Here is a 27,793-nt window from a genome sequence, read left to right as displayed (position 1 = left end):
CCAGACTCATGACACATACCTTTCTTCCTGATGAGAGTCAGAGAGAAAACATTGCTGTCTGAATGCACACCATCAATCCCTCAGGGATGCAGTGAACCACACAACTAACTACTCACTCAGTGCCAAACACTGTTCTGTCTTTGCTAGCCTGTGGAAACACTGTTCATTCACTAATCTTCACACCACCCCATTCACATAGGGAATATATTTCCCCTGCTGTGCAACAGAGAGGCATGCCTTGGTCAGTGTCTGCCACTCTAACTGCCAGAGCGGGGCTCCAAGCACATAGTCCAGCCTCCCCACTCCTCTCAGCTACTTCTCTGCTTCATGACGTGTGTTGTTTCCAGCTCCTGCAGTTGGTGGATTAAACCATCTCCTTGAAGTTCATCGGAGAGATGGATGCTTTTACTTAATAGGTAAAGGTCAGTACAATCAAATTTTAATACATTTGTAGTTTTTTTATTTTGGCATTTACATTATTTAACATGTGAAATGTGTGGTGGAGAAATAATATTGGTGACAATGTGAGCTCATGATTCTTGCTCCTCAAACGTGAGTATATTGTGCCAACAAGCTAGCACACCTGCATAGGCTCCTACTTTGTCAAGTTCTAGAACTTGACAGGTTCCATCCTGGCCTCCACTGCACTGGTGTCTTTCTCTTCCTTCCTCTATGTGGAAATGAGTGAGACTCCAGCAGTGAAAAGTCAAAACAAACAAATAAAAACAAGAAACAGCAAAATAATGCAAACGTGTTTTTCCTTGGGCTGTGAAGTGCTCCTGTGACACTGTGATGTCGAAGCAATTTTACGTAGAAGTGTTCCAGGAAATTAAGTATCTATTGTAATGTGAGACTGCACTTAAATGTTGCTTTGCCAAACAAGAGTCTTCTCAGTTCAAACTATCCACAATGTTTCCCTACTTTGTATTTGCTTTGAATGCAATTTGAGATCTTCAAACACAATACAAATCAAAATGTTTAACTCTAAAAACTGTTTCCCAAAGCCCCTTCTGAGAAGAAGTCCTGAAAAAATGAACACAGCACTCCAAATATGAATTACATACCCATTTATGCATGGAGAGGGAGTTATTCATTTTGGTAATTACATCACCAGTCTTTGGATAGTCAGGCAATTACTTATGGGATGAATCCATTGTATGAATATTTTTTGAATAATGAGTGGACTTTAGGTGGACAAAAATAGTTCATTATTTCCCTAATGTAATTCATTTAAACTGCTTATTTGTAGCTGAATGCCTATTATTTTTCAACTCTTTCCTAATATTTTGATAATGATGCTATGATTATTCTTCTACAGAATTATAATCATGACCCCTCCCACAATTATCCCTACAGTAGCAGCAGACATTAGGAACATTTCTGATTATTGTATGTATGTGTTTGTATATCATACGGGTATCATGCCATAGCCAGGTCTGTGATTTTTAAATGTCAACCAGGAATTTATGTAATAGGCACTCAAAATTTAAGACTTTCAGTCTCTTTTTCTTAATCTGATCAATCAAACTATCATGAAGGGAATACACATAAAACATTGACAACAAGTTCTAGAAGGTTTTCTTTGCCAGTCATGATTATTTCACTTAGACATTTTCTACTTCCCCACACTGGGCTGATTAAAACTCTTCTCTGACCTTCCAATGATCTTACTGAAGTGGAAGTCAGAGAGCAGGAGAAGAATTGAATTTTGAACAAAAGCTAGCAGAAAAATGGAGACAGGAATGCTGTCTGGATATGAAATTGCAACAAACTAATGGCAATTTAAAAAGTAATACTCAAAGCACAATTGACAACAGCTAGAATAACCAAGGAACATTAGCAGGGATAGAATGACCCAGAAGCACTCCAGACTGGCAACCCCCCCCCACTGACTCAAAATATGAGCCCCTGAGGCATACAATTGCATTCCAATAAACTGCTTTCTTTATCTGACAACTGCTAAATATATGTTGTCATCTTTCTGTAAAGTGAAGTGAGATGCTCAAAGAACTTCCAGAGAACTGATGGCTGTGGAAAGTTTTTTTTGCCAACAATGGCCTTAGCATCCATCTTGATGAGGGACCAGATAAGAGATTGTATTTCTGAAAGGACAGATTCAAAACAAAGCAGTAGATGCCAAGAAAAGCAACTTCATCCTCTATTATCATGGACTTTGTGGAAACTTATGATTTTTAAGTCACAAGAGTCATCACCTACTCATTGAGATGTCTAGTTATGAAATTTCTCTTTGAATTCCTATGAAAGGACTCTATAAGCATAATAAAGTAAGGTAGTATCTTAAGATAGTAAAACAAAATATAGTCCCATTTGCCAGTCCCTGTTCGGTCCCCAGATGCCGAGCTAGCTTCGCTGGCGGGAGAGAGATGACCAGGGACTCATGGCTGAGCTGAGAATGTAGTTCAATCTTTATTGATGAGCAGGAATGCAGTGCAACCTATCTAATCTCTATTCATTAGAAAAATCTGTCCTTTATATCTCCTGAGGCAGAAGTGTCAGGAAGAGGAAGTACGTAGGATAGGGGGTGGGGAAAAGGAAAAAAAGTGTGCGAACCAGTGGGGATTAAACGGTGGAAAACAGGATGTGACTAGGAGAGGGGACGGAGTGGAAAAAGAGTGTGAACCAGTGGGGATTAAACCAATGCGGGTCTCAAACAAAACAATGATTATATAAATAGAGCATAATGTTAAGCAATGCAAGCAAACCTAACTTGATGATCAAAACAGAAGGGGTCTTAGAAGCAAAATTAGAAGCAGACCAACATTTCCCCCTTTCTTTTTAACTAATGACCATAGTATCAGGAGTGTGGGGTGAACAGAAACCTAAACCATGCAGGCATTTTCAAAAGAACTGGCACAAGACAGGGAGGAACAAGTAAGAGAGCAGCAAGAACCAGTGTGATGCCAAGGGGAGGCCTGAGGGGGTGTTTCCTGCCTCAGAGGGCAGTGCCTAGCAGTCGAAAGGGCGTTTTGTGCCTCTGGGACATCTCTTGCCTCTGGGGGCGGAGTGAAAAGAGAGTTCGAACCAGTGGGTATTAAACCAATGCCCTGCAGACAGGGCACGTCTCAGGTAAAACAGTGATTATGTAAATAGACCACAGTGTTAAGCAATGGAGCAGGGGTGAGCTGGAGTACTTCCCAACACCCATTACTTAAAAATATGATAGTGAAAATAAGATAGTATCATTAGGCAGTATAATATTTTAGAGTGTTGCTTCTTAATGCTTTGTTCAGCTATGTTAGAAAAAGCTGTTGGCTCTGATATATTTTTTTAATATTTATTTATTTTCCCTTTTGTTGCTTTGTTGATTTTTATTGTTGTAGTAGTTGTTATTGATGTTGTCGTTGTTAGATAGGACAGAGAGAAATGGAGAGAGGAGGGGAAGATAGAGAGGGGGAGATAAAGATAGGTACCTGCAGACCTGCTTCACAGCCTGTGAAGGGACTCCCCAGCAGGTGGGAGCCAGAGGCTCCAACCAGGACCCATAAGCCAGTCCTTGTGCTTGGCACCATGTGCACCTAACCCGCTGCACTACCCACCTGACTCCCAGCTCCAAGATTTCTTAACAGTACCTTAACAGTTAAGTACCTTAACAGTTTCCACTATTAAATGAAGACCCTCTATTTTTTTTCTTTCTTTCTCTTTCTCTCTTTTTGTTTCTTTTTTGATGTTTTAAGAATCTCACACATATCTGATTCCACCACTGTGGACCACCTTTTAAAACAGGAAGAGACAGACAGACAGACAGAATTGAAGGGAAAGACACCACAGCATGGAAACATCCCTCAGTACTCTGCTATAAAAATATTTAAAAATAAAATAAAAATAAATAAAAATGGGGGGCTCAGCAAGCTAATTCATGGGAATAGGGAAGGGTTGCTTTATTCTGCATGTGACCCAGATTTGAACTCCAGCAGAGTACTGAGGGATGTTTCCATGCTGTGGTTCAAATCTGGGTCACATGCAGAATACAGCAACCCTTCCCTATCCCCATTATTTATTATTGGATAGAGACAGAGAGAAATTGAGAGGGAAGGGGTATAGAGAAGGAAAGAGATAGAGAGACACCTGCACCACTGTTTCACCACTCGTGAAGTTTTCTCCCTGTAGGTGGGGACCAGGGGCTGGAACCTGAGTCCTTGCATATTATAATGTGAGCACTTAACCAGCTACAACCCTGCCTGGCCTGCCCCTTCATTTTTATAATGGAATTTTAGGATACAATACCTAACTTTGCATTCAGGTGAACTTTAGTATCACTACCAAGCTGGAATTATAAATAATTATACTAGGCTAGAATAATAATGTAAGTGTCCTATGGGGGCCCTCAAAGGGGTCTATTTTCTTGTCCCTGATAGAGATGACTGGGAACAATGGAAACAGGGATTGAATTGAGGTCTAGGCCCATCATGTCTGTTGGGGAATCACAGGACTCCCCAACTAGGGCCCCAGCTGCTGAGGCGGTCTGACAGTGACTAAAGAGTCATCCTTATAGTATGCCAGTCTCTTGCCCTTATTCAGCCTTTGCAGTCCTTGCTTTGATAAGGTTATCTTTGGAGAAAGTGAGGGAAGTGTAATAGGAAGTAGGTGAGGAGGGTATCTAAGTCTTTAGGTTCATGATGGATTAACAATTTGTTTGGCTTTGTATCTTAGCTCTCTTGTCAACCACCAGATTCCAGATGCTAGCATGATGCCAACTAGCTTTTCCTGGATAGATAACCCCACCAATGTGTCCTGGAGCTCTGATTCCCCAGAACCCAACCACACTAGGGAAAGAGAGAGACAGGCTGGGAGTATGGATCAACCTGCCAAAGCCCATGTTCATTGGGGAAGCAATTACAGAAGCCAGACCTTCCACCTTCTGCAACCCACAACGACCCTGGGTCCATACTCCCAGAGGGATAAAGAATAGGAAAGCTATCAGGGGAGGGGATGGGATACAGAGTTCTGGTGGTGGGAGTTGTGTGGAGTTGTACCCCCTTATCCTATGGTTTTGTCAGTGTTTCCTTTTTATAAATAAAATAAAATAAATGTTAGGGTTGGCTGTCGTGCCTTATGAACTGAATATTTTTTTTGACTTCACTAATACAGTGAATAGGTTCTCATGTAAGCTAAAATGTTGAAATATGACTTCATGAAGACACATACTACTTAATGGCTACTGTAGAATCCTGTAAGGATACTACCAGATTCTTAACTCTGCTTCTGTGTTTATGTAAGAGATTCTGCCTACAGCAGAATTATTCTATTAACTTCTTCATTAATTCTATTAACTTCTATTAACTATTAACTTCTATTAACTTCTTCATTAGTTCTCTCCATGCCAGCACTACAAATCCAGTGATCCAGGCTGCCATTTTTTAAAATTATCTTTATTTATTTATTTAGATAGAGACAGTCAGCAAAAGGGAGGGAAGGGGGTAATAGAGATGGAGAGAGACAGAGAGACACCTGCAGTCCTGCTTCCCCATGTGTGAAGGTTTCCCTCTGCAGGTGGGGGCTGGGGGTCAAACCCAGGTATTTGTGCACCATAATGTGTGTGCTCAACCAGGTGTGCCACCACATGGCCACCAAGCTGCCATCTCCCCTCCCATTGTATTGGGTAGGACAGACAAAAATTGAGAGGGAGGAGGAGATAGGGAGTGAGAAAGATGGACACCTGCAGTCCAGCTTCTCTGCTTGTGAAGCATCCTCCTGCAGGTGGGGGTAAGGGAACTCGACCTGTATCCTCACATGTTGGTACTTGTGCTTATTACTACATGCACTTAACGTGGTATGCCCCCACCTTGCTCTCTTAATTATTCATATTAGATTATGCCAAGGAGAGGCATCTGAGCAGGTTAGAAGGTGGAGACTGGCAGTCATTTTGCTCTGTCTGTTGTTGGCAGACACCGTGTATTTGACCTTGGTAGAAGGATTCTTAGTCATTTTTTTCCCTTTATAATTGCCCACTGCCCCGCCTTGCAAAGAAAGCAGAAGTGTTTCTCACCTCCATTTCTCCAGCAGTACCAATGATTTCGTGAGTTGTGTTATTGCATGCATGCATCACAAATATCCATCCAGAGGGATTTCTGACAGAATCCCGAGTAACATTGTTATAAAGAAAGAAGCCTTATTTTATTTTACTCTTATGAGTCTTTTCCTGGAATGTATTAAAAACATGACTCAGAAAATACAGCAAAGACTTTAAAAATTTTTTTTATATTTATTTTCCCTTGTTGTTGCCCTTGTTGTTTTTCATTGTTGTTAGATTATTGTTGTCGTCATTGTTGGATAGGACAGAGAGAAATGGAGGGGGGAGGGGAAGACAGAGATGGCGAGAGAAAGAGAAACACCTGCAGACCTGCTTCACCCCTGTGAAGCGACTCCCCTGTAGGTGGGGAGCCGGGGGCTCGAACCTGGATCCTTCTGCAGTTCCTTGCGCTTTGCGCCACGTGCGCTTAACCCGCTGCCCTACCACACAACTCCCCCAGATTATATTCTTAATGTGAGAAACAGCTCAGTCTATCTATTTGTATCCTCTGCTTCCTATCAGTCCCATCTGACTGTAGGACCCTGACCCTCACATGTCTATGTGACTACAGCCAGGCCCTGTTTTTGTTTAAAATTAACCTACAATGTGTCCTGAAGCCCTGCTTCTCCAGAGCCCCGCCCCACTAGGGAAAGAGGGAGACAGGCTGGGAGTATGGATCTACCTGTCAACGACCATGTTCAGCAGTGAAACAATTACAGAAGCCAGACCTTCCACCTTCTGCATCCCATAATGACCCTGGGTCCATGCTCCCAGAAAAAAAGGAAATAGGAAAAGCTAGGAAAGCTGTCAGATGGGATATGGAGTTCTGGTGGTGGGAATTGTGTGGCATTGTACCCTTCTTACCCTATGGTTTTGTCTGTGTTTCCATTTTATAAATAAAAATCAAAAGTTAACCTAGACCACCCAGCCTGCTACTCACTTCCCATACATCTGTCCTTTCCCCCTCTGCCCAGATATGGTTAGATTGTGAGCTGACTCCCACTTTCCAATGGGATGAGGACAGCCCTTTGTTATCTCCTAGTGATGTATAAAACCTCTGGAAGATAGCACTCTGTGTGCCTGCTGATTAGACCCCTGAATATATATATATATATGAAGCTTTTATTTTTTAAATTATCTTTATTGGATAGAGACAGCCAGAAATTAAGGGGGAAAGGGGAGATAGTGAGGGAGAAACAAGAGAGGCACCTGCAGCCCTGCTTCACCACTCACAACGACATCAATAATGCCTACAACAATAAAACAACAAGGGCAACAAAAAGGAATAAATAAATTTAATTTTTTTTAAAAAAAGAAAGATGTTTTTGAATTATTTTGTAGATATGTAAAGCTGAGAAAAAAGTAAGAGTTTAACTTTTTCATAGCAAAGCAAGTTCTCCAGGATCATCTACTGAATCATGAATTTCAATTGTTCTGATTTAAATGCAACACATATTTATAAAAATCTGTATATATAAATATTATGAGCTCCATTGTGTCCCAGTTTAAATTTTTCCACTTTGTTTAATTCTTCACTACTCTTTTTACTATGTATTCAGATATAGGTTCCAATGAAAATTGGTATAAGCTGATTCTTTTTTCTTCAAAATAAATATAAGGTGACTTCATTCATAGTTGGGGCTTAAACAAAGAAAACAAATGCATAAGGTGGTTTATTGCAGTAGATCTAAGGGCACTAAAGGCGGGAGGTAGGTGAAGCTGGCAAGCAGGTTAGGAACCTATGTGCCAAGGCAGAGGAAAAGTCAGTTTGTGGTAGCTGAAACACTTATCAAGAACAGATAAAATACTGAGCCTATGCAACAACTGTTTGTAAGTGGATCCATTAAAAAAAGAATCTGAGAGATTTTACTCAGGTTGAAACATTCCAAAGATTGTTTCTCTTTCTCCCTCTCCCTCTCCCTCTCCCTCTCCCTCTCCCTCTCCCTCTCCCTCTCCCTCTCCCTCTCCCTCTCCCTCTCCCTCTCCCTCTCCCTCTCCCTCTCCCTCTCCCTCTCCCTCTTCTTCCCCCTTCCCTCCCCCCTTCCTCCCTTCCTCTCCCTCTCCCTCTCTTTCCCCCTTCCCTCCCCCCTTCCTCTCCCTCTCCTCCTCCTTCTCCACTTCTCATCATCATACTTCTCCTCTTCCTCCTTTTCCTCCCCCTTCTCCTTCTCCTCCCCCCTCTTCCTTGTTATCTTTCTTTTGATAGAGACAGAAATCAAGAGGGAAGGGGGTAGTAGGTCTGAAGAGAGATAGAGGCACCTGCAGCAATGTTTCGCCACTTGCAAAGCTTTCCCCCTGCCGGTGGGGACCAGGGGCTTCAACCTGAGTCCTTGTGCATTGTAACATGTGTGCTTGCCCAGGTACACCAATACCCAGTCCCCAAAATTACCTTCTATACCTGCTAAAATATGGTTTACCGAAGAAAACAGATTCATGCTAAACCTATGTTGGACTATAGGAACAAAGGTAGAGGGGAGGGAAGAAAGATAAATTAATTTGAATTCTATAGGAATATGATTAATTACAGTACATAAAATTCATGTACATAGTTCTTTACATTACTACAGAACAAAATGATAAACACAATGTAAGAAATTATGATAACATAGTAATATATAACATTATAAGTATAGACTATTTGTAATAGATGCAATATATAGATTTAACATACATTTAAAATGTAGTTATTTATTTTAGATTTAACATACTTTTAATATAGATATGCTTGTGGGCTGGGCAATGGTGCACCGGATTAAGTGCACATAGTGCAAAATGCAAAGACCTGTGCAAGGATCCTGGTTCCAGTCCCTGGTTCCCCACCTGCAGGGAGGTCGCTTCAAAAGCGGTGAAGCAGGTCTGCAGGTGTCTATCTTCCCCTCTCTCTCTCTCTCTCTCTCTCTCTCCTGTCCAATAAAAACAGAAAAAAAAGTCCAATGGGACCAGTGGATTCATAGTGCTGGCATGGAGATACAAAGATAAACCTGGAAGTAAAAATAAACTATACACACACACACACACACACACATATATACATGTGTGTGAGTGTAGGTGTCTGTCTGTGTGTATGCTTTATTTAATATTGCTTTATATGTGATATATGTTGTTTTCAATTTCATCAAGATCCTATATGTATCTTTGTTAGCATATATTTTTCTGAAAATAATTTAATATTTGGATTGTATTTTCTTATATTGAACAATTACAATAGCTTTAAAAGTTAAAAAAATGAAAATTTACTGTTTACTAACTATAGTTTTTCTTTCTTTTTTTAAAGATTGTATTTATTAATGATAAAGATAGGAGGAGAAAGAGAAAGAACCAGACATCACTCTGGTACATGTGCTGCTGGGGATTGAACTCAGGACCTCAAGCTTGAGAGTCCAACACTTTATCTACTGTGCCACCTCATGCACCTAACTACAGTTTTTTTCCCTCTTTATTATTATATTGGCCTAAAATGTTGAATGATGTCATCAATAATGGCTACAGAGATCTCGCTCTGTACTTTAACTGGAATAACTAATTATCTCACTATGAAGCATGAGTCATTGACTTGGTATAATATTTTCATGTAAGGCAGGTAAAAGTTTATTCCTACACTAATAATTTTCATCAATATGTATCTTGTAGACCTTTACATCCTCCCAATAAAGTGGAAAAATAATAAAAAATGGAAATATCTGTGCCAGATAGTGGTATACCCAGTTTAGTGCATGTTACCACAGGTAAGGGTCTGGGAAAGCTTCACAAGCAATGAAGCAGAGTTGTGGGTGATTTTCTTTCTCTCCCTTTCTACTTTTGCATCATCTCTCAGTTGTCTTCTGTCCTAGCAAAATAACAGAAAGGTTAAAAAAAGAGAGAGAAATAAAGAAAAATGGAGCAGTGGACTCATCATGCTGCCATCAAGCCCCAACAATAGCCCTGGTGTCAATAAAAATATTCAAATATAAAAGGGAATATTTTGGGAGTTGGGCAGTGGTGCAGTGGTTAAGTGCACTTGTCACAAAGCGCAAGGACTAGCGTAAGGATCCCAGTTCAAGCCCCTGGCTCCTCACCTGCAGGGGGTTTGCTTCACAAGTGGTGAGACAGGCCTGTGGGTGTCTATCTTACTCTCCCCCTCCCTCTTCCCCCCTCTCCATTTCTCTCTGTCCTATCCAACAACAATGATGACATCAATAAAAACAGCAATAATAACTACAACAACCATAAAGAAACAAGGGCAACAAAAGTGAAAATAAATAAATAAATATAAAAAATACAGTATTAAAAAAGAGAATATTTTATAACACAGGGATATCACTTCTAGGTGTATAACATGAGGAAATTACTTTAAAGTGTACCCTGGGTGGGGGAGAGAGAGAAAGGAAGTATAAATGGTGAGAAAGAAGTCTAGACAGTGGTTTACCCCCAGATGAATAGCTGGAAGCAGCCTACATGCCCTCTGAGGAATGACTAACTAGAGAAGGTATGTGATATATAATACTCATACTACTCCATGGAATCCAACTCCACAATAAGAAGATATTATGTCCTTTGGGACAAAATGGATGGAACTGAGGGTGATTATTCTTAATAAAATAAGTAAAGAGATGAAAGACACTACCAGAGGCTTTCACTCATATGTGGAATCTAGAGATTCGATTTACATATCTCTCTCTCTCTCTCTCTCTCACACACACACACACACACACACACACACACACAAGCAAATCGGTTCTAACACTCATGCAAACTATAGTGGTTGTCTTTGGGAAGTGGTCAGGAAGGGACAAAGAATTTTGGTGGTAGGTGTGGCATGGAACTATACCCTATAATCCTCCAATCTTGTAACCCACTATAAACAGAGAGAGAGAGAGAGAGAGACACTAATGACTGCTCCATAGAACTATGACCCATCCACCATTCTTTCTGGAGCCTATCCTGTGTTCTAGCATGTTCTTCTGAGTGAACCAGAAGAAGTCCTCATAAAGCCATGTCTTAAAAATAAAGATGAAGAATGGTCAACACTAAGTAGAACTTGGGCTGGAGTTGCTGTATTTCACCAAAGTAAAGGGTTCTGGGGTCAATGAGAAGGGTCAGGTCCTGAAACATGATGTCAGAGGAGGACCTAGTGGGGGTTGTATATATATGTATGTGGAAATGTTATACATGTACAAACTATTGTATTTTATTGTCAACTGTAAACCATTAATCTCTCAATAAAGAAATATATATCTATATAAAATTAAGCTATCTGTAACTAAGTCTGCATTTTCTGAGATGATGGAGCAATGCCTTTTTTTTTTTATTTTTAAGGAAAGAGAACCAGGGACTAATCTTCTAATTCCTCAATAGTCACCAGGTTTCATCCACATCAGAGCTCTCTCCACTCCCTCAAGGAAGAGTACCAGGTAATTGCCTCAGACAAAGCTCATTTCTCTCCCATTTCAGCGTTCATCCCCACTCTGAAAAATTCAATTTACTCAGTGAAGCAAAAAGAAAAAGAAAACAAAACAACTCAATCTTCAAAAGAAACCTTGGTTCAATCAAAATTTAGAAATGGCTCTAATTGAAGAGAAAGCACATAACATAAGAACTAATCCATTTAACAACCAGCAGGAGATTCTTATGTGTTTGAATAATTACTAAATGAGTCTCAAACATAGTATAGTATTTTCACTTTCATTATGTATTACCTGAAAGTGGAAGTCTTGCCTGTTTTAATGTCTACCTTTGAGCTGAATCTATTTTCTTGAGGCTTTACACAATGACATTTTAACACTGTTAATTATAAAGATTGATGGTCCTTCTCCTCTGAAGAAACCTTGTATTTGACCTCATCTTAGGGCAAGATGGTAAAACCTTGGTTAATTAGACAAAATGCATTATTCCAAATGACTAGTCTTTTTGGTGAAATTCTGGTTCTGTCTTGGTCACTGAGAACTACCTATTTGCTTTTTCAGTTCACTTTGCAACTATTTCATAATGGATAATTCATTCTCTCATTCCCTCTCTCTCTCTCTCTTTCTCTCTCTCTCTCACAGAGCCCAGGTCTCCTGTGTGTGACTTAACCATTCAATCCTCAGTTGGCTTTTTCATTCATATACAGAACAAGAGAGAAAGATGGAGATAAAGGGAGAGACAGGACAACACCCCCAGTGCTTTGTCATTCCTGTGGGGCCGTGACTTGAACCTATGTCATATGCACAGCAAGACAGATGTTCCATCAAGTTACATCTCATACCTTGTGCTTTTTTCTTGCAAAAAAAAAAAAAATATATATATATATATATATTTCCCTTGATGAAGAAATATATCCAATTATTGTTGGAGATTGTAAAAGAAATACATGTAGTGTAGTGTTCTGGTGGCTTCGGAGTCGGCTTCCAGAATATGAGCTTAGGATTTGTTTATGAAACAAAACTACTGCAGGAATGAAATCCCCAAGCTCTGATATGCCATTTTTCTTTTCTTTTCTTTCCTTTTCTTTTTCTTCATCTTTATTGGGGGGACTAGTAGCTAATGATTTACAGAACAGTTATGAACTGTTCTGTAAATGGCTATAATTTCCCTTCTCCCCATGACAAAAGTCTGCAAAACACTCTCACCTCCAACTTAGATCTAGCTTCACCATTATTGATCTACCTCCACCATTATTGATCTAGCTCCACCATTATTGATCAAGACCTCAAATTGTCCCTGCCATCCTTCCCCAAAGTCCTTTGTGCTAGTACAAAGTATATTAATAAACAATTATTAATATATATAGCTACATTGGTTTGATGCACATATAATTTCTCCTCAGGTGGTGTTAGGGTATTTTATATGTTCTATTTAATGAACAGATTTTTTAAAGCATATATTAAATGTAAAGTAGATTATAAGAGAAAGTTTATGAATAGGCTTTAAAAATTACTCCATTTGTCTTTATAAGTAGTCATTATTAACTTCAACAATGTTTTCAAAGATATGATAGTGCTGCTAAAAATAGTTAAGCAGTGGAGGGTAGACAGCATAATGGTTATGCAAACAGACTCTCATGCCTGATGCTTCAGAGTCCCAGGATCAATCTCCCACACCACCATAAACCAGAGCTGAACAGTGCTCTGGTAAAAAACAAAACAAACAAACAAACAACAACAAACAAAAAAACAGTTAAGCATAGGGGCTGGGTGGTGGCACAAAATCCAGGGGCCCAGGTTTGAACCTCCAGTCCCCACCTACAGAAATTAAGCTTTTCACGTGGTAAAGCAGAGTTGCAGGTATCTCTCTGTCTCTCTCCCTCTCTATCACTCCCTTCTCTCTCGATTTCTGGCTATCTTTATTCTATAAATAAATAAATAAATATAATTCAAAATCTAAGTATAAAGTATTGTATTCTTCAGTTTCTGAAGTAGGTCCCCCCCCCCCAGCTATTTCTTAACAGAATAAAGGCTCTCTAATATTTTCAAAGAATTCAAAAGGAAGAGTTTAAACAATCTTAGTGGAAAAAAAAAAAAAGTAACAAAAAAAGCTGAATCACTTCAACCACTGCTTGGTCAATTCTTGGAGAACATTAACTCCGTCCTTTGCAATGAGAATCCAGACCCTTCTGGAAATGTCAATGTTCAAGGTGTTTTTGAAGCATATTCCTCCCAGACTTCAAATCCATCCTCTGGAGTCTTAGCACTTGATCTTTCTAAATCTCATTCTTTGGCTAAAGGTACCCCCCCCCCCCCATTTGCCTCTGATTTCTAAGCAGATTCTGATTCTTTCTCAGGGCTGGAGCCTCCTGGGGGTCTGGCCACTTCCTTTCTTTGCTAGGTCCATAAAGTCTGAGTATAGTTATCAAAAGTTTATTCCCATAAGATAAACAGTTATCGGCTGAGGTCATGTCTACGCAAAGCAGCAGACTAAGTGAATTATTTCACTGGCCCAGACAATATGTTCTCAAAAATCTTTAAAAACAAAATATACAAGAATGAACGGTTGACTGCACATGTCATAATACTCTAGTGCAAATGTTCAAGCCCCTGGTCCTCACCTGCAAGGAGGAAGTCTTAGAGGAGGTCAAATAGTGATACAGGTGTCTTTCTTTCTCCATCTCTATATTCCCTATCTCAGTTTCTTTTTTTTTAATTTTTATTTATAAAAAGGAGACACTGACAAAACCATAGGATAAGAAGGGTACAGCTCCACACAATTCTTACCACCAGAACTCTGTATCCCATCCCCTCCCCTGATAGCGTTCCTATTTTTTTGTTCATTTTTAATTTTTTTTATTTTTTATTTTTTAATTTATTTGTTATTGGATAGTAACAGAGAGAAATTGAGAGAGATGGGAGAGGTAGAGAGGAAGAGAGACAGAGAGACACCTACAGACTTGCTTCACCACCTGTGAAGAGACTCCCCTGCAGGTGAGGAGCCTGGGGCAGGATCCTAACTGGTTCTTGCGCTTTGTGCCACATGTGCTTAACCTGCTGTGCTACCGCCCAACTCCCAATTTTCCTATTTTTAAAAAAATATTTATTTATTTACTTTTTTTTGCCCTTGTTGTTTCTATTGTTGTTGTAGTTATTATTGTTGTTGATGTTGGTCTTTCTCTCCCCCTCTGTCTTCCCCTCCTCTCTCCATTTCTCTCCCTCCTATCCAACAGCGATGACATCAACAACAATAATGAATTTCCTATTTTTTTATCCCTCTAGGAGTATAAACCCAGGGTCATTATGGGGTGCAGAAGGTGGAAGATCTGGCTTCTGAAATTGCTTCTCCACTGAACATGGGTGTTGAGAAGTTAATCCATACTCCCAGTCTGTCTCTCTCTTTCCCTAGTGGGGTGGGGCTCTGGGGAAGTGGGGCTCCAAGACCCATTGGTGGGCTCATCTGCCCAGGGAGTCCGGTAGGTTGGCATCATAGTAACATCTGGAACCTGGTGGCTGAAAAAAGAGCGAACATATAAAGCCAAACAAATTGTTGAGTAATCATGAACCTAAAGGCTGGAATGTTGCAGATGAGGATTTGAGGTCTCCATTTCGAAGATAGCTAGTAGGCCTATTTTAGTTATATTACAAAGGGCCCATGACTATACTAGTTTTTTTTTTTTCCTGAGCCTGACCTCTGATATGCAGGTGGACCCAAGTTATTGTTTCTACCCAAGAAAAATCAATCAATGAATCATTTAAAATATGTATTACATCATTACACCCCATTAATCAGCTATTAAAGTGTCCCCTAGTCTCTCCTGTATATGAATTTCAGCCAAAAACCCAGAAGACAACAGGGCTAACTCAATGTCTTACATCCAGGAGAGTTGTCAAAAAGACACATATGAGGAGGCTGGTTACTCCATAATGTAACAATGCTACTGTTTATAGAAAATATTTTTTTTACAGCGGGTTAAGTACACATGCCACAAAGTGCAAGGCCCGGCACAAGGATCTCTCAACCGAGGTGAGCATAAGGGGGGAAACTCAGACTTGGTTCTTTCCTTCTTGACTCTCTAGTTTAGGTGTTTGATGTTTTACTTTTATTTATTTTTACTTTTTTTTTATTGTCATCAAGGTTATCACTGGGACTCAGTGCCTGACACTGAATCCACCACTTCTAGCTGTCATCTGTCTGTTTGTTTGTTTTAATAGAGATAGAGAGCTCTCTCTATTGGAGAGAAGGAAAGGGGTAATCTAGTGGGAGAAAGATAGACACCGGTTGGTATCACTGCTTCACCATTACTGAAACTTTCTCCTACAGGTGGGAACTGGAATTTGCTGGCTTGAATCTGGGTCCCTGCACATGTAATGTATATGCTTTACTGGTTATGCCACTACCCAGTCCTCTGAATACTGTTTTAAACAACCAATAATCTATAAATACATGTATATATCCTCACTACACTGAATTTGTTTGAACATTTGATTGAATCAATAAAATTATTCAATATTCTATAGAAGGTATGAATGAAGTTGTCTATAGCTCAGTCTTATGCTTAGATTCAATAAAAATGATCTTTGAGCTGCTGCATTTTTCTCTTCTTCAACACAAAGATGAAAGGAAAAGGCTAAAACATGTGGGTCATCAAGGACACACAGAGAAATTTTAGAATAATTTAAATAATGTTAAGCTACAGCTGTCATTCAAGTGTGGACAAAATCTTGTCTTAATAAATCAAGTCAAATATTTCTTTGAAGTCAGGCAATGGGAAGCACATTTTAGTATTTACCATGTATTTATCTTTCTACATGGCATATGGCTCCTCATTCCATTTAATTTACTTCTACTAAGGAAACAAGCATTCTATAAATTACCTTAACTTATACATTTTTCTATAATGAGACTTAAAATTTGAAAGGCCAATCTTCTAATTACTTAATAACAAACTTAAATTAATAGTAGTTTTGATTCTTATTTTAATATTTTAGCACCTATCTCACAATAGAATGGTGCCATTATAACATAAGGAAATATATTTTATTAATATTTTCCCCAAAGAAAAAGTTACTCATCTCAAAGAATCTCTAACCTGATTCAAATGCAATTTGTATAGTGTTAAAGTCACAAAAGTTTTGTTCTTGTTCTAATGCTTTTCAAGTAGTTGATGGAAATAAGAGTAAATTAGTGAAATCAATAGTTCAAAAACACTTTTTGAGGGTTAATTTGTATCCAAATAAATGAATACATGAATACATGAATAAATAAATAAACTGCTGAAATTGTCACCATTAATATTAGGCTGGCAAAAAAAGTCACAATCCATTTTTGTATAGAAAAATAGGTCAGGACTTTTCAAACAACCCTCTATATTTACAGTGATTACGCACATGTCATTGGTACTCTGATACATGTATTGTTGTGAGTAGAGTATGTTCTGCCATTCACGTTAGCTCTTACCCTACTGGACTTAATCTAAAAGTCATTGTTATGACCTAATGAACCTCTAAGGAGTGGGTTCTCCTCTGCTATCCTCTACAAAAAAATAATAGAAGAAAATTTAGAATGCACAATAACCATCCTGTAGGTAACCTGGGAGGGGAGTGGGTAATTTCTTTGCCAATAAACGGACTCTAGGATTCTGGGACTCTAAGGACTCAGATTCTAGATTCAGGCTAAGAGTCCCCTGGTGTCTTTTACTTCGTGTCACCCCTGTCGTGAGCGAGAAAGAACCAGCCCGTTACCTTTCCCCTGGAGGACACCCTGCCGGAGAAGGAGGGAGACACCCCGAAATCTGGCGCCCATAGCGTGGGGCAGAATTTCCCGACCCCAAGCACCCGGTTGAAAAAAATGCTGGCCCAACCGTAGAGGATCAGGACCGTGGCTTCAGGAAATCAAGAAGATATAGCGAAGCACATCGGAAAGGTAACCCCAAGGCTCTCATTTGAGCCCCTGTGATCTTTCTCTCCTTCTCCCTATCTTTTCACACTCCAGGGAAGCTCGTGGAGAGGATACAGAGGGAGAACCTCAGTGGAACAGAACCCTGGCCAGGCTCTGAGAAACTGAGTATTCTTCCCCCGTTGAATCTTAACGGGTCTGACCTAATCTTTCCTCCTATCCAAATTTTATAACATTTGCTCTAGACCCTCACCTAATTTCTGAGCTAAACTGACATGGGGAATTTTTATTCAACCCAGGAGGAACCTCCAATTAAGTGCTTTCGAGACTTGTTAGCTACCAGAGCGTTAAAGCTATCAAAGAAACAGGCCCTACGATTTTGGAATGTGGTGATTCATGTAGCCCCCTGGTTTAGGAAAGAGCATATCTATGACCCAGAGTCATGGGCCTGTGTGGCATATTTAGCCCACAAGGAGGAAGCTGAAGGATTAAGAGAACTAGATGTTCAGTTCTTGGCAATCATTGCTGCATTAAAACAGTGCGCGGCATCTGCTAAGGAACCAGAGAAAAGGGACAGCTCTCCCTCAGCCAAGTCGCTGGAGGGCGGGGCCACTCTGGCACCCCCAGTGCAAGTCTTAAAGGAATTGAAAGGATCAGATACTAAAAAAGAGGCTAGCCTTGAGACTGCTATTCAGGAATTAAGGGATCAGGTTGCTCACTTGGCTAAGTCTAAGCTTTTTTCTCCAGAAAGGGCAGAATCTGAAGAATCTGTTCTGCAGTTTCCATCTCTCCCTCCACCATTCTCTGCACCTTCCTCTCCACCTCCGCCTCCTCCTCAGATACCCCAGTACTTCCCTCCATTAACTGCAGGCCACATGGCCGCAGATTCACTTATTCAAAGTCACCTTCTGATCACAGAAGAACACACCTTATCACACACTTCATCACACACCTCAGAGCCCAGACAAGAGAAATTCCAAACTATATGGCCTTTTGATATCCATCTTCTCTCTGTCTCACCCTACGGGTTTAACCCCTATGCTTCTCTCAAATACCTTTGAATAATTAAGTTGCTTGTGTTATGGAAAATAACTGTCTTGTATCTCATCAATTCCTGTCATACCAACCCCCTACCTTAGGGGCAGGCTGTTAAGAAACCTGTAATTTCTGTCATATTGCAACAATAATTACCTCCATTGCTTTTCTATTTAACTCATGTCCACTTTGCCAATAAACGGACTCTAGGATTCTGGGACTCTAAGGACTCAGATTCTAGATTCACGCTAAGAATCCCCTGGTGTCTTTTACTTCGTGTCACCCCTGTCGTGAGCGAGAAAGAACCAGCCCGTTACCTTTCCCCTGGAGGATTCCCTGACGGAGAAGGAGGGAGACACCCCAAAAGACCCCAAATCTCATCTGCTTGTATTTAGGTCCCTGACTATTAAGCCTTTATAGCTTTAATGCTTTTCAGCCACCAGGTTGTAGATGCTACCATGATGCCAACCTGACTTCCTTCGACAGAGGACTTCACCATGTTTCCTGAACCTCTACCTCTCCAGAGCCCTGCCCTAATAGGGAAAGACAGCAGTAGGCTGGGAGTATGGATCCACCTCTCAATATCTTTGTTCAGTGGAGAAGCAATTACAGAAGCCAGGCCTCCCACCTTCTGCACACCACATTGACTCTGGGTCCATACTCCCAGAAGGATAAAGAACAGGAAACCTTTCAAGGAAGAGAATGTGATTCAGAACTCTGGTGGTGGGAATTGTGTGGAATTGAGCCTCTCTTATCCTATGGTCCTGTTAATACTTCTTATTTTATAAAAAAATTAATAACAAAATATCTGTTGATATTCACATAACAAGCTGCACCAAAAAATAGTTCATACCATTAACACTGAAATAGTGAGACATGAATCCATTCCAATTACACATTTAAATATTAATTTATATAACATCATATCTTACATAACTAATGATATTTGTTAACTAATGAAAATGAAATGCGGGGGGCAGGCGTGCAGTGGGTTAAAAGCATATAATATGAAGTGCATGGACCAGCATAGGGACCAGGGTTCTAGCCCATAGCTCCCCACATGCAGGGGAGTCACTTCACAGGCAGTGAAGCAGGTCTGCAGGTGTCTATCTTTTTCTCCCCCTCTCTGTCTTCCCCTCCTCTCTCCATTTCTCTCTGTCCTGTCCAACAAGAACATCTAAAACAATAGTAACAACAAGGGAAACAAAATGGAAAAAAATGGCCTCCAGGAGCAGTGGATTCATAGTGTGGGCACTGAACACCAGTGATAATCCTGGAGACAATAAAATAAAATGCAATTTTTAATGGAATTCATATTTCATTCAACATTTTCTTTATATATAATAGCAATTAGTTGACATGAAGAATACAGCTAAGATAAGCTAAACTAAAACTGTGATTTCAATAGGGGCTTGAGATATTTGTCTAGGATTTTTTTGTGTTCAGTGTTCAGTAAAGTCTAATAACAAGAGCAAATATGTACCATGTATGATCCTGGGAGAAAGACTGGCAGGGAGTAGGATGTAACAGAGAATCATATGTCTTGGATTCTGGAAAAAAAAATCTCTCCTTTGGGAATAGAGTAATTATGAGAAAAATGCAGAGTTCAGCTCCAGCATATATGGATCAAAATGGGAACCTTATACACATAAGTCCTCTGCTTTGCTACTGGCTTCCTGGCCACAATACAATGTTCTCAGTAGAGATGTATTCTCATTTTGAGGGGTGGACTGAAGGATCAGTTTAGTGGAAATCTTCAGTAGTCTGTATTAGTCAGAAAGCGTCAGTTCTCTGAACTGCTATGAAGTGAAGGAAAGAGTATAACAGGCCTAATAAACTATTCATGATATAATTACTATAAGAATTGACAAATAAAGGGCCAGGCAGTGGTGCAACTGGCTAAGCACACACATTATAGTGTTCAAGGGTCCAGGTTCAAGCCCCTGGTCCCCACTTGTAGGGGGAAAGCTTCACAAGTGGTGCAGGTGTCTCTCTGTCACTTTCCCTCTCTATCTCTCCCTCTGTTTTCAATTCCTCTCCATCTCCATCTAATAAGAAATAAGAAAGAAAGAAAGAAAGAAAGAAAGACAGAAAGAAAGAAAGAAAGAAAGAAAGAAAGAAAGAAAGAAAGAAAGAAAGAAAGAAAGAAGTGACAACTGTATTGAGAATAGCCACACAAGGAGATTGGGGAGTGGCATAAGATGGGCACTTAATATAGCCTGGTTGTGGGTGAAGTCTCTCACTCAGGTCAAATGTGAGTGACAGGCCTTCATCTTCACATGGGCACTACCACTCAAGTCCCTCTGCTCTTGCAAAGTGGCAGGTGAGATCCTGACAAACTAACACTCCTGAGTCAGAGAGATGCATGAGGTAGGGCGTCTGCCTTACCGTGCAGCCAGCCACCCAGGTTAGAACCCTATATGGGAGACATTACAACACTGGGAGAAACTCTGCTTTTGTGAAATCTCTGTTTCTCTAGCTGGATGAAAGTCTGTCTGGGAGTGAGGAAATAGCACAGGCTTGAGGCCCTGGCTCCTCCAAATAAAGTCATACATAAATGTGCACAGATGAAGGGCCAAGCGGTGATGCATCTGGCTGAACACATGTTACAGTGAAGAAAGACCCAGGTTTGAGCCCCCGGTCCCCACCTGCAGGGGGAAAGCTTTGTAAGTAGTGAAGCATGTCTGCAGGTGTCTGTTTCTCTTCCTCTCTCCCTCCCCCTTCCCTCTGGATTTCTGGCTGTCTCTATCCAATAAAGATAATGAAAAATGTGCACATATATACATACATGCACACATAAATCCACACAAACATACATCTCCTGGATACCAGGAACCCTTATATCCCTCAGACTCGGCCTCTGGCTTTGGATTTTCCAGATCCTATGGTGATAATGTCTCATAGTAATAACAGTAAGTGTTTAGAGTGAAAATTAAATCTATCTATGCGTGAGCGGGGTAAGCTCTGGTCGGTCTGTATTGATCACCTCACGACCACCAGTCTATTGGCCACCAGAGAGGTGTCGTAGGGGAGGAGGAGAACAGGTTGCAGTGGGGGTGAGCATGCAGAGAGACTCCTCTGGACACTATGGCAGTGGATAGTGTGTTTATTGGGTTACAGGAAGGTATTCTTATACTCACACAAGCAGGCAGAAAAAGGAAGTATAGTCAGACCAATCTAAAGGTCTATATAGTGAAGTGGGAACAAGCTGGGGACAGGGAAGTTGTGGTCTTATCAGGAAGGAGCTGGGGCAAAGGCTTATGAAATCTCAATTATTATGAATGAAATAGTGGGGGTTGTATTGTTAAATGGGAATCTGGGGAATGTTATGCATGTAAAAAAAAAAAAGAAGTAGAAACGCAAAGCAGAAATTGACTGAGTTTGGAGTATGGCACCAAAGTAAGAAAGCAGAAGTATACTAGAGTTTGCAGTGAGTACCCTCCCTAACACTTCCTCTCCACTATTCCAAGCTTTGGGTCCATGATTGCTCAACAATTTGTTTGGCTTTGTATGTTAACTCTCTTTTCAGCCACCAGGTTCCAGATGCCATCAGGATGCCGGCCAGACTTCCCTGGATTGAAGACCCCACCAATGTGTCCTGGAGCTCAGCTTCCCCAGAGACCCACCCTACTAGGGAAAGAGAGAGGCAGACTGGGAGTATGGACTGACCAGTCAATGCCCATGTTCAGCGGGGAAGCAATTACAGAAGCCAGACCTTCCACCTTCTGCAACCCACAATGACCCAGGGTCCATGCTCCCAGAGGGATAGAGAATGGGAAAGCTACTGGGGAGGGGGTGGGATATGAAGATTGGGCGGTGGGAATTGTGTGGAGTTGTACTCCTCCTATCCTATGGTTTTGTTAATTAATCCTTTCTTAAATAAAAAAAATTAAAATAAATAAATAAATAAATAAATAAAATAAATCTCAATTATTAAGCTATTTGTGGCAACACCCTTTTGCCTGCAGGAAATGCAAATTCAACTATAATCTGTGCATCAGTTACAGTAAACAGCTCCTGCCCTCAGGCCAGGTGCAGAATGCTGGCAACAAGGCCATCTGAGGAGAGAGAGGAGGGGCAGGGAGGCTTTTCTGGGTGAACTCCTACCAGTCTCAGAGACATGACTGGGGTATCAGCCCTACTCAACCTGCCATATCCCCACATATCTAATTGTCCCAACAGCTTGCCTGAACTCTGCCTTTGTGTCTTGTGTTTCACAGCATCTCCAGTGTCTCATATTTGTGTAGAGAGATACTTGGATAGACAGAGACAGAGATAATAGGACCAATGTTGACATGGAAGCTTGCTCTAGAGCTGTAGTGCTCCCATATGATAAGCTGGGTGTTCAAAACTGAATTGCAGGCATAGCCCAGCCAACACACTCTCAGGTGAGCCATCTCACCTGCACCATCATTTTGAATTATTTACTTACTACAACTGTCTTCTCGTTTCTACTCCAGAGACACAGGTTGGATTCTGCATAAATGACAAAACTAGGGCAACCATCCCTGAGTGAATGCCACAGAACACAACCATGAACTCTGCTACCAGCTGACCAAGAGACACTAGTATAATTGTCTAGACATTATCTTTAAGTCTGAAGCTCCTTGAAATAGTCCTATTGGATGAAAAGCATGTCTTTGTCTCCTTTTAAACCTATTTTATTGATTGATTAATTGGATACAGATAGAAAGTGAGAGGGAAAGGAGGAGAGAGAGAGAGACCTGAGCACTGCTCCATCACTCATGAAGCCTTTACCCCTGCAACTGGGGGTTTGAACCCTGGTCATTGCACATAGTAACATGTGCACTCAACTAGGTGTGCTATAACTTGGTTCCAATACTTTTCTTTATCAGTCGAAGCTCCAAGAAGACTCTTCCTGTTTATGTAAGTCAACCACAGGTCTAGGCTCCTGGCTACCTTCCTCCAGTTTCAAACCAGCCACAAAGGATACTTCTGTTCTGAGTTTATTCTTCTCTTTCTTCATGTGTCCTCCATTCACAGAACAGTAATTCAGGTCTCCATTCTGGAGGACTTGAGAGTTACTCTGAGCCCATACATCCTACTGGATTTTTCTCCCTGACTTCTCAGGCCCTCAGTTACATCAACAAGTTCACTCTGTGGTTCATGGTTTCCAGAGAACTAGTTATCCAAAAAGGGGAGAGGTTGTGCAATTTTCTCTCAAACATAGACAAACTGGAAAGGAATGCATGTATTAAAACTACAATAATATGGAGCCTGGATGTGGCACAAGTGATTAAGAACACACAAGGGGCCAAGTGGTGGCACACCAGGTTAAGTACACACATTACAGTGCACAAGAACCTAGATTCAAGCCCCTGGTCCCCACCTGAAAGGAGTAAACTTCACAAGAGGCGAAGCAATGCTGAAATAGTCTGCCCCCACTCTCTCAATTCCTAAGTGTCTCTATCCAATAATAAATAAACTAGAGAAAGAGAGAGAGAGAGAGAGAGAGAGAGAGAGAGAGAGAGAGAATATTAGCATGTGCAAGAACTCAGCTTTAAGCTCTGGCTCCCTACCTGCAGGGGGAGACTTCACAATCAGTGAAGCAGGTGTGCAGGTGTTTCTTCTTATTTCTCCCTCTCTATATGCTCTTCCTCTCTTAAATTCTCTATCCTTTCTAATATTAAAATAAATGGAGAAAATAGAAAGGAACATAAGCTTCAAGACCTAGCAATATCGCTGGTGGCAAATTAAAAAGTCATAATATCATACAATATATTAAGAATATAATGGGGAGTCGGGTGGTAGCGCAGCAGGTTAAGTGCAAGTGGCGCAAAGCACAAGGACCTGCATATGGATCCTGGTTCAAGCCCCCGGCTCCCCTCCTGAAGGAGAGTCACTTCACAGGCAGTGAAGCAGGTCTGCAGGTGTCTTTCTCTCACCCTCTGTCTTCCCCTCCTCTCTCCATTTCTCTCTGTCCTATCCCACTACAATGGCGTCAATGACAACAATAATAACTACAACAATAAAACAACAAGGGCAACAAAAGGGAAAATAAATAAATATTTAAAAAATGTAAAAAAGAATATAACATAATGAGAATATAATAATAATTGTTGGGAGCCATAATGACACTGCACATCACGCCCCTAAGATGGCACCGGCCACGTGGTGGGTGGCTAAACCAGTAAAGTGGTAAACAACTTTGCGGAAGTTGGATGATCCAACTTCACAGACTGTGTGCTGTACACGTGAACTGTTTTATGATTGGTAGAAGGCTGCATGATCTATGAATGCTGTATGCTTGCTTAATGCCCATTGGCTGACTATGTAACAGTGAAAGGTACTTAAGGTGGCCATAAGAAGGAAATAAAGGAAATTGAGGAAGAAGATGCTGGTGTCCGTGTCGTTGTTGCGGACCGACAGCAACAATAATGAATAGAAACTACAATAATGAGTAAGAAACCAAAATAATGAAGTTTAGCATAGACTCAGTGGGTTATTAAAGGCACCACATTTAATTAAGTCTTTTATGTTGAGAAATCCTTATTTCTGAGTTGCACGGTAAAGACCTTTAATAATAATAATAACTCAGTTATGAGTTGAAGTTGATCCAGGGTAGGTCGACTTTCTAGCCTTTCAGACAAGGGACTTCAGAAAGGTCCCCATTAAATGGAATCACTACCCTGCGAGGAAGAGCTTCCTCTGAGATCTGACCATCCAAGTGATTCTGGGCTGTCAGTGGAATGCTTCATGCATTCCACTTGTTTCCCCCTCTCCATCTGGACCAGAGCACACAGAACTCCCCTTCCACTCCATTTGCTGTCTGAACACCAGAATACAGTTGACCTATCAGGGTACTGCACGTTCTGACAGACTGTGAAATGAGGCGGGGGAGGTGTGATAGAGGTTTGCAGGATAATAATTAGGGTGATGGCAAGCTGATAGAGAGGGTTTCCTATTAGTCTTGACTACAAGGGATTTTTCTGCTTTTATATGCCCAGAAATATGAGGAACACAGAGACTAAGAACTCACCATCCCACTCCCTTGTATCCTCTCCCAAGAATGGTCCACAAAGTCACTTCAAGGCAAGCAAGACATCTTCTCTGCATCCTCCCTGCTAAATCGACGCAGGTCAGCAGTACTGAGGGTGCATGTCAGGGCCAGCTCCAGGACGTGACTTGATTTCCTTCTTAGAACACCTCTTGTTTATTCAATGCCCTGCTTTACCTCTTGGACTTGTAGAGGATGAAGGGGTTAGGAGTATATTCTGTGCATAACATCTGAGAGCAATGGATTCATGTGTAAAAATATGTGCAAATAATGCACAAATAGCTTAAGACCAACACTGAGAGATGATCTCTAATAGAAGGTTCCTGGATTACTATCAAGTGAATATTTCATCCAAGACCAGAGTGTTCTAATGAAATATTTGAATCCAGAGAAATATAAAAAAGGTTTAGAAGGAGAATATCAGGGGCACACCTGGTTAAGCTCACACATTACAGTGTGACCTGGGTTCAAGCCCTCACAGTGCCATTCACAAATGTGCCTTTTTTTTTTTTTTTTTTTTTTTTTTTTTTAGCTCCTGACTGTTGTTGGGGAAAATTCCTTGGGTAATTTTACCCCTTCCCCTGATATCTAAGACATTTCTTCAGTGGGGTAGAGACAGAAGCTGTTGATCTGAACAGTATTTCAACTTGAATTTCAGGACACCATCAAAATATTCATTAACATTGCTTCCTAGAGTGTGATATACGGTAAATGTGTTGTTTTTTCACCGGGCTGGCTTCACGGGCGGGTAACAGACGACCAGGGACTTATGGTTGAGCTGTACGCAGTATCTCTTTATTCATGCAGGACGCAGTGCAAGCTATACCAAGCTAGACTAAACTAAAAACTACAATCTTGTCCTTATAAATATACTAGCCCAGTAGGGTGGGAACAGGATGCAAAGCAGAGAGGGTGGAGAGAAAAGTGACTGGTGAAAATCAGGGTATGACAAGGAGAGGGGGCAGAGCAGGCAAGAATTCTACCACTGAACCACCAATGCCCTGGAGGGAGGGTGGTGCTTGTTAACAGATGTTATGTAAATAGAATGCAGTGGTTATATAAATAGAATGCAGTGTTAAGCAGGGGGGATTTAAACCAAATGAAACAGAAGGGGTTTTTAGAAGCATACCAACATAAATGTATGAGTTCTTGATGCTTCCAGTGCCATAAAGAGGAAGTTCAAAGGTTTATAGCAAATGTGACATTCATCTCATTTTCTTTCTGTCATGAATTATAATTACTATTACTATCTTTTTTCTCAATGACATATATCTGGCATAAGTAATCCCAAGAGACTTAATTATGTCAAAATGACCCAGAGCCTAAAATTCTGGACAGCACCATGAAGTCAGTATAATATTATAACCATAAAAGCATACATGTCATTTGTGCAAATGTTTACTCTCACTATCTTGTTAGGATTACTTTGCAAATCAATGTTCCTTTTGCCTCTATAACACATGCCTTTTCCCATAGGCTAGATAGAGCAAAAAACAGAAAATATAAATTGGTCTTCCTCTGGTTAGTAATTTTAGGCTGCCCAGTGTTTGCAATGGTGTAATATTAGATACAGAATCCAGCCTGACATGATGAGATCTGTGTATTTTTCCTAATAATAAGACCTTGTCTGACTTAGGGTAGATGGAGAGGGGTAGTTATCCAGATCTGAAATAGCATTTCTAGAAGATAATCCACTCATCTTTTTAAAGGTAATAAGAATATGAAATACGATGTTGAACTTGGGAAGACATATATATGAAACTTGGTAAGGAGTTAGCTGACAATATAAATATAAATATAAAGTTAAAATATAAAGTTAAGAAACACTCAATTTTGAAGTCAATGTGCTTGTGGTGTGATGTTACAATTCATATAACCGTGAAATGCTCAGCAAGGTGGACATTGTTCATTGGAATGGTATGGAGGAAGGTCAATTCAGAGATTGGAGTTCAAGTGATAAGCCTCCTTTTTTTTCTGCTATAGTTGCCAGAGCTTTACTATTGAAATTACCATTTTCAGATAGAGGATGCAGACGGAGGGAGGGAGGTAGGGAGGGAGGGAGGGACAGAGAGAGAGAGAGTGAGAGAGAGAGAGAACAGGATCACAGAACACAAGCATGGTTCTTCTCCAAGCATGGTCTGGTTTGTCCACCGAGCATTGACAATGCAGGTATAGCCCATGGTGAGTTACCTTTTTGATCTTGATTCAACCATTTAACTTGGGACCATAAATAGCCCTCTAGGTCCTGTAAGGATGTCCTTGCAATGAGAGTATCTTACCCAGTTTTATATTATTTACTGGCAATTTGACTCTCTCTAAAATCAACTGTCTCCATTTATGCTCAATCACACAGCTGTTTCTGTGATATAGTCAGAAGTGGAGCTCATAGAAAACAGTAACTAAAGGGAGGGGTTGTGCCTGATTGTGAG

General features: G+C 40.6%; 1 protein-coding gene and 1 long non-coding RNA gene across 3 annotated transcripts in view; one reads left to right on the top strand and one right to left on the bottom strand.

Annotated features, from left to right (window-relative positions):
• CNTNAP2 (contactin associated protein 2) overlaps nucleotides 1-27,793 on the bottom strand; it is a 2,382,269-nt gene that overhangs the window by 1,123,825 nt on the left and 1,230,651 nt on the right. The gene's annotated exons all lie outside the window — the stretch shown is intronic.
• The window catches only part of LOC107522810 (uncharacterized), a 31,075-nt gene continuing 3,570 nt past the window's right edge, over nucleotides 289-27,793 (top strand). The window contains exons 1-3 of one of the 2 annotated variants that reach the window (XR_009551253.1): nucleotides 289-422; nucleotides 11,327-11,421; nucleotides 22,807-23,039. This is a non-coding gene — a long non-coding RNA (uncharacterized LOC107522810). Of the gene's footprint in view, nucleotides 423-11,326; nucleotides 11,422-22,806; nucleotides 23,040-27,793 lie in introns of those variants that run through there. The other variant, XR_009551252.1, reaches the window with a different exon arrangement.

Source organism: Erinaceus europaeus, chromosome 8 (assembly GCF_950295315.1).
Source record: "Erinaceus europaeus chromosome 8, mEriEur2.1, whole genome shotgun sequence".
In the NCBI taxonomy this organism is placed as follows: Eukaryota; Metazoa; Chordata; class Mammalia; order Eulipotyphla; family Erinaceidae; genus Erinaceus; species Erinaceus europaeus.
This window is presented reverse-complemented; position numbering and strand designations above follow the sequence as displayed.